General features: G+C 35.6%; 1 long non-coding RNA gene across 1 annotated transcript; it reads right to left on the reverse strand.

Moving 5' to 3' along the window:
* Positions 1-3,774: 3,774 nt before the first annotated feature.
* On the reverse strand, positions 3,775-5,198 carry LOC311303057. The gene is made up of 3 exons (XR_014629700.1): positions 4,830-5,198; positions 4,609-4,739; positions 3,775-3,899 (listed from the first exon to the last, which is right to left on the reverse strand). It is a non-coding gene; the product is annotated as an uncharacterized lncRNA (long non-coding RNA).
* Positions 5,199-5,839: the final 641 nt, after the last annotated feature.

Genomic DNA, 5,839 nt, shown 5'->3' on the forward strand with positions numbered 1-5,839 from the left:
AATTAACACTGCTCAGTGTTTATATGAGTCCACACTTAGTGTTATAAGTAACACTGAAGCAGTGTTAAAGTTAATGAGATAATTAAGTGATTAATTGAGTGATGATTGAGCATTATTGAAGACACCTGATGTTAACAAGCAGAATCACTGCTGTCCCCTTATCAGAGTGGATTCCGTAAGGGACGGAATACAATGGATTCTATATTATGTCTAGAATCAGACATTAGAAAAGCACAGACAAACAAAGAAGTAGTGGTAGCTATCTTTTTTGATGTGGAAAAGGCATATGATATGCTCTGGAAAGAAGGATTATTAATTAAGTTAAAGTCTTTAGGAATTGGTGGTAGAGCATATAACTGGGTTCAGAACTTTTTATTTGACCGAAAAATACAAGTTAAAGTAGGTGAAGAATATTCTAGAATGTATACAGTAGAGAATGGAACACCACAAGGTAGTGTATGCAGTCCGTTATTATTCAACATAATGATTAATGGCATCTTTTCACAAGTTGAACATAACATTGGAAAATCTTTATATGCAGATGATGGGGCTTTGTGGATTAGAGGTCGCAATATAACATATGTTCATAAACAAATGCAAAATGCGATAGAGGAAGTTGAAAAGTGGGCTAATAAATGGGGGTTTAAATTATCTGTATCAAAAACGCAGGTCATTTGTTTTTCAAGGCGGCTCAGAAGCATACCCCTCTCTTTGAAATTATATGGGAATCCTCTGGAGCAAGTCAAATTTATAAGGTTTCTTGGAGTTTGGTTCGATGAAAAACTTACATGGAAAATTCATCTGGATAAAATTAAGAATAAGTGCAAAAATATTATTAATATTCTTTGGTGTTTATCAGGACGGGAGTGGGGAGCTAGTAGGGCATCCCTACAAAGTATATACTGGGCACTCATGAGATCTGTGTTTGATTATGGATGCATTGCCTATATGTCAGCAGCAGAAACAAACCTCAAACAATTAGATGTATTGCAAGCACAAGCCCTAAGAATCTGTAGTGGATCATTTAAATCATCACCGGTATCAGCTATGCAGGTGGAGATGGGAGAAATACCGTTAGGTATAAGACGAATGAAGTTAATGTTGGCATATTGGGTCAATATCCAGGGACAAAGTGTTTCACATCCTGTAAAAAGTGTACTGACAGATTGTTGGGAACATAATGAAACCAATTTTATGAGTTTTGGGTGGATAGGTGATGCAAAGGCGAGGAATATAGGATTAAATCAATTACAGTATAGCAACACAGTTTCAATATCCTCCATCCCTCCTTAGTTATTCCCCTTGCCAACTGTTGACCTCAGTATACAACAGGAAATAAAGGATCAATCCAAACAACTTCCAGTGTGGTATATAGTGCGGAATTATTTTGAGAGGCATTTCCAAGATTCAGTGTTTTTGTTTACGGATGGATCAAAAGACCCGAAGACAGGATATGCAGGTGCAGCCGTGTATATTCCAATGAATGATTCTCATATTAAGAAAAGAGTTTCTGACCATTTATCAGTTTATGCTACAGAACTATTGGCAATTTTAATGGCCCTGCAGTGGACAGAAGAAAAGCAAATGAATAACATAGTTATTGCATCTGATAGCTACTCGGCACTGGAAAGCATAAAATCTGGCAGATCATCTTTTAGGATGGATATAATTAATGAAATATTCCATAAATTGTATAACATAAAGCTTATGGGTATATCAATTCAATTTATTTGGGTTCCTGCTCATGTTGGTGTAGTGGGTAATGAGAAGGTAGATATTTTGGCTAAACAATCTTTAAAGTTAAAGCAGATAGATTTACAAGTTCCATTAAGTAGAGCAGAAGCTAAAGTGTTCATTAGGAAATATGTACAATCAATATGGCAGGTACACTGGGATGGTATTGAAACAGGAAGACACTTATATAATATTCAACAACAAGTTTGTGCTGGGAGGAGAGAGAGCAGGAACAGAAGTGAAGAGAATATTATTACCCGTCTGAGAATAGGTCACACAGGATTGAATAGTACATTGTTTAAAATTGGCAAGCACCCAACAGGGGAATGTAATCACTGTAGTCAGCAAGAGACAGTTGAACATGTAATACTTTACTGCAGGAAATACAACAATGAAAGACGTAATTTCATTCAGTTACTAATTAAAGCTGAGCATAAAGATTTTTCTATAATAGGTATACTAAAGGAAAAAGCTATATATGATAGTATTATTAAGTTTATTAAAGAAACGAAATTAAGTAAAAGAATTTAGGCTGTTTTTTTTTTTTTTTTTTTTTTTTACGTTTTGTTTTGTTGTTGTTTCCTCATGAATTTTCATTCATATGTCGCATTATGTCAATCCTATAAGCATGTATCCTGTCCACACTCCAGTCCAGTCGGTGGCGGTAATGCACCTACAAGTTGGTTTGCCAACCGCCAATAAACTCCAAAGAAGAAGAAGAAGAAGCAGAATCACTGAAGGAGAAAATTTATGTAAAATGGTCACCATTATGGTGATCGGTGTTTAGTTTAGTTGGACTCTTGACCCCTACTTTTTTAACTTTAGATTTTGTTTGGCTGCTGTAATTCAGTTATAACAGCCAGATGAACAAAGAGAAAAGGTGATATGATGGTGTTGATTGAGTTTTAACAATCATTAGTTGGCCTGAATCACTGAACTCATTGACAGCATAATTTCTGAGTTACGTTTACCTTACGGATTATAGCAGCACTGTCCTTGTAGAGCATCAATTACAAAAAAGTATTTCAGGTAGGCACACACAGTCATCAAGAATTAGCGTATGAATCTCAACAATGGTGACAAACAGATCAACTCTGTCTTTAGATGTGAACATCTTTTACGAAATTATTTGCATTACATTGTAAAAGTGAAAAATATCATGCTTTTCAAGGACAGTGCTGCTATAATTAATAAAGTAAATCTAACTCAGAAATTAGGCTCTATATGAGTTCAGTGATTCAGGTAAACTGATTGTGAAATAATGATTATTTTAAAACACAACCAACACCATCAGATCACCTTTTTAATTTGTTCATCTGGCTGTTATATCTCAGGTACAGCAACCAAACATAATCTAAAGTTAATGACTTAAGGGTCAACAGCCCAACTAAAGCAAACACTGATCGCCATAATGGTAAAAAAACAATTATGGTTTTCTCCTTCAGTGATTCTGCTTGTTAATATCAGGTGTCTTCAATAATGCGCAATCATCACTCAATTAATCACTTAATTATCTCATTAACTTTAACACTGCTTCAGTGTTACTTATAACACTCCGAGTGTGGACTCATATAAACACTGAGAGTGTTAATTTAACACTGGGGATTTTGCTGTAGACCTGAGTGACTGGACTCTGTTTGACAGCGTTGAAGCATCCAGCTCCAAGAGAAGTTTCTGAAAAACCTCAAAGGTATACATCAGATGCCTGGGATAATGGAGATTCAGTGCATAGGTCAAACCAAGGAGGACATAGCAAGCCCTGGGAACACCTTCAAAGCCTGTAAGAACTTTCATGCCCTCGATAACGATTCCAGTGTCCTTTGGACTGTCACTTGAAGCTCCTGTCCTGGTCACAATTACTGCCATCACAAGCCGTTCAAGTCCTGTCTGTTCTTTATTGTCTTGCAATATTAAACAGCAGTGAGACTTAAATATTTAGATAAATTCGTTTGATCAGTGTTGTAAGATACAGATAAAATCCAATCAATGATATTATGGCCTCTTGGAGAAGTAACAAACAATAATTTTGATTTAAATTCACTCATTATATTGAAATTAAGATTGCATACGTTGAATTCTTTGAGATCTCTTGCATGTTCCCCAAGGAATTCCATCATGCAGCGGATGACCACCTCTCTCGTCATATCAACTGAACACTGCTCATCCTAAAATGAATGAATGGCAATAGGTGAGCAACATGACTAAGCCTGGTTTCTCCCAAGGTTTCTTTTTTTTGTCTCCTCAATGTTTTGTTCCTCACTACTGTCACCCTTTGGCTTGATCAGATGGGCTTAAAACCAGTTAATATTTAGCTAATTTTACCAACTAACCTGTGCTTGAAACTACCAACAGAGGTTGCTGAATAAAAACTTAATGGCACTGTATTATCTTCTTTACAGCTTACAGTTACAAGTTGTTACTATCATTTAAAACTGATTCATTGTTGGTTTATTACTGTAACTGTTTTGTATACAGTGCTATACAAATAAACATGACTTGACTTATTAAATGTTTTCTGTGAAAGTCTATGAAATTAATTCAAGGCAACACAACTCAGTTGTTCTCACACATATTGGTATTTGTCAGCTTTAGTGTTCAAGTACCTAAATGCCATCACATTTACAATTTAAAGGGGTCCTATTATGCTTTTCCACTTTAGTTAGTGTGTAATGTTGCTGTCAAGCATGAAAGCATATTCTAGTACACCCTAAAAACTAAATAAAGACTTAAAAAGAGCATAATAGGACCCGTTTAATTTACTGAAGAAGGGGAAGTGCTACCTGCTGATCATTTAACAAAAAATCAAACAAGAAAAACTGATTCCTCTCACCCTTACATAAAATAACTTGTAACCAAATGGATTGCATGCTTTACCTTCAGTAGTTCCATCTCAGTCCTCCTTTGGCACGAAACAGTGTCAGCAGCTTGGGAGTGTGAAGATTCAATGAGGACATAAATTTAGGTTCCAGCTGCACGGTGGTTATTCTCTGAAATTTTGCAGTCACCTGAAATATGGAATGACAGAAAAATGTATTTAAGAAAATGTTTACAGAAGGGACTTTAGATATATTATGTCCCTATGATTGGCAACTCACTTGAGATGGTTGAAAAAGGGCTGGCCATCGTTCTTTTATTTCTTGCACACTTGGAGATTGATTAATGATTTCATTTCGTCTATGTGCAAATGTTTTGTTCATCATTTCCTTTATCATCTTTTCATTGTTCTTTTTCTTTAATTCTGAGACCAGCTCTTCTCGTTCTTTTTCCAAAGTCGTCTCATCTTCACCCACTGGGTAAGATGGGAGGATTACTTCTGGCTTCCTAACTTCATCTTGTGTATGATACCTTGACAGATGTGTGTGGAGAGCAGTCCACGTTTTAAAAGAGCATGGACAATCCAAATGAAGACGCCACTGAGGTTCCAGATGTCCAATGTTGTAATCTGTGATGTTGTAAGAGATCACCCTCGTTGTTGCGTTATATCTGCAAACTTTACAGCTCCATTTCATTGCACCTATTAAATAAGAGACACATGAGTACATTTCACATTTTAACTGAAATGAAAAAAAAAAAATGATATATATATATATATACAGTATATATATATATATATATATATATATATATATATATATATATATATATATATATATTCAAAACTGATTCACATTCATTTAAACCGGAAGTGATAAGCATTAAAGTATTGAATCATTTTTAAAGTTATAAAACAAAATGCATTTATGTTCAGGAATTATTATTCGTATTACGTCAACGTAGGGATTGAAATGGAGAAGTACGTTACATGCGATTGCTGGACACGGCGTGCACACGGTTCAACGGCAGCACTAAATATTTTTACAGCTTTACAGTTATCAACTTCAGCCATTAATCGGTGAAAAACGCAATTTCCCATTCTTTATGAGCAACACTCAAGTTCAAAATGTGACACAATGGCCATCATTAAATATAATGTTGCTCGTTCCTCTAGCCTGGTTAAAACCAGACCATTCTCAGTAGTAACTGAGTTATGGTCTGGCAAAGCTTCATTAATAACTCATTTCCAAAGGGGCGTCACCAACGGACGTAGCTCAAATGCCTCTGGGCG

The sequence above is a fragment of the Rutilus rutilus genome, assembly GCF_951802725.1.
Source record: "Rutilus rutilus genome assembly, chromosome: 13".
NCBI lineage: Eukaryota > Metazoa > Chordata > Actinopteri > Cypriniformes > Leuciscidae > Rutilus > Rutilus rutilus.